This window comes from Lactuca sativa, chromosome 3, assembly GCF_002870075.4.
Source record: "Lactuca sativa cultivar Salinas chromosome 3, Lsat_Salinas_v11, whole genome shotgun sequence".
Taxonomy (NCBI): domain Eukaryota; kingdom Viridiplantae; phylum Streptophyta; class Magnoliopsida; order Asterales; family Asteraceae; genus Lactuca; species Lactuca sativa.
The window spans coordinates 173161589-173163735 of record NC_056625.2 but is presented as its reverse complement, the minus strand read 5'-3'; the positions used below and the strand labels follow the sequence as shown (position 1 = coordinate 173163735).

The 2147-nt window shown below is 40.7% G+C and overlaps 1 non-coding gene across 1 annotated transcript; it reads left to right on the top strand.

The window, feature by feature from the left end:
* Positions 1-1302: 1302 nt before the first annotated feature.
* Positions 1303-1409, top strand: LOC111885320 (small nucleolar RNA R71). Its single transcript, XR_002848072.1, has one exon. It is a non-coding gene; the product is annotated as a small nucleolar RNA R71 (small nucleolar RNA).
* The last annotated feature ends 738 nt before the right edge of the window (positions 1410-2147 follow it).

The window sequence follows — 2147 nt, the reverse complement described above, 5'->3', positions numbered from 1 at the left end:
TTGTCATGTAAATAGGTTTAAGTTCTGGAAGGTTCAACTTTTTGAAGAAAAAGTAGGGCATAATATTTATACTAGCCCTTGAATCAGCTAATGCATAAGTGATAACCAAGTTTCCAAACTGGCACGGTATAGTGATGCTTCCTGGATCGCCCATATTTTCTGGTAATTCATTGAAAACTATTTCTGATGCCTATGCCATGTTCTTTCTATTTGTGAGGACTTCTTTAAGTAAGCTTGCATATTTTGGCGTTTGAAGGATTGTTTCAATAAGCGGGATGTTCACTTGAAGTGCCCTAAGATGCTCTATGATCTTTTTAAACTCTTGAATCTGCTTATTCTGAATGGCTTGGCTTGGGAAAGGTAAAAGAGGTATTTTTGTTAGCAGGTAGCGGACTCGTCGAGTCCATGTCGCTATTTGCAATTCTGGACTTGTTTCTTTTTTTCTCAAACTCCACTTTTGATTTATCTATCTGGATTGGCCTCAAAGGAGAAAAAACTTTCTCAGAGTTTGTTGTTATTACATTCACATGTGCTATTCTTGGGTTCATTTCGGTATTACTTGGAAGTTCACCCGATATTCTTTGGTTGACTTGTTGTGCAAGTTAGCCTAATTGTTTCTCTATGTTGAGAATTGAGGCTTGCTCATTCCTAAGTAGACCTTGTTGATCTCTCATCAAAATTTGGTGCTCTTTAAGCACGCTTTGTTGCTCTTTTATTGCAACATCGGTATCGTTATGCCTTTTCTCGGACACGGCTACGAATCTTGTAAACATATCTTCCAAATCAGATTTCTTTTCTTGCACCGGCTCTTCCTTTTGATAAGAACCTCTTTCTTTTTGCCTATACTTTTCCTCCTTCGCCTTCTTGTACTCATCATACGGTAACCATTCCTTCTTGGGTTTTCGGCAGTCATCATCGTATCTATCACCACCTGAATAGCACACTTGAGCTTTCCAATTCTCGTTCTTATCAAGGTCATAGTCTTTAGTAAGTTGAGGCCCTCTACAATTATCACACCCCACTCTAATGGCATGGATAGATTGGTCTATCTTAGTCATTCTTCGATCCATACTCTCCAATTTTGCAATCATTGCTACCATGTCATCGGAAATAGAGTTCACCACCCCCCGAGTTGAGTCATTCCTTGGGTTATGATATTCTCTAGAGTGCTTAGAAAATTCATCAATGAGCTCCTTAACTTCAGCCAGATTTTTCTTTGTTAATGGGCCTTGAGAGTCAAGGAGTTGTCTAGTGGTAACATTTACTCCATCATAGAAAATGGAGACTTCTTGTTGAACATTCAAGTCATTGTGGGGACAATTCCTCAACAAGCCTTTATACCTCTCCCATGCCTCATATAGTGACTCTCCCAGTTGTTGCTCAAAGTTGGCAATGACTTTCTTTAATTTTGCTATTTTTGAAGGAGGGCAAAATTGGTCAATGAACTCTTCACGCATTTTAGCCCAAGTGGTTATGGATCCCAGGGGAAGTGATTTTAGCCAATCTTTCGCAACCCCCTTAAATGTGACCAGTAGCATACGAAGCAAAACAGTGTCACAAGGAACGTTCGTTATGTTGAAATTTGTCGGCTATGTCATTGACCTCGTCGATGTGCTTGTACGCGTCTTCGTGATCTTTCCCATAGAATGGGATGTCCTTGAGTTGGGAGATAATATGGCCTTTTAGCTCAAAGGTAGCAGTTGCTAGAATTGCGGGTTGCACTAGTCCCGGCCCGGTATCATCACGCATCCTCTTCTTGTATTCACCCATGGTGAGATCCGCAATGTTAGCCATGGTGTTATCGGGTTCGCCTTCTAAGTCGCTTTCTTCTTCGGTTTTTGTTTCGTACTCGGTTTCTTCTCTCTTAGGGTCTTCCTCCGTCAATGAGGTGTTGGATTCTCCAACTTTCTTGCCCTTTTTCTTGCTAAAAGCTGATTTGAGGCTCTTAAATGGTGACTTCTTTGGTGTTGAAGATGATTCTACGACTTTTTCCTTGTCCTACCTAAAACCTGATTTCGGGTTTTCGAGTGGCAGGATCAAGGGTGTGCCTGATCCTCGGGTCATAAAATACCTGAAAGAAACAGAAAACACAGGTAAAAAGACCAAAATAAAGCTAAAAAGGAAACTGGACTATTACGATGGACTCA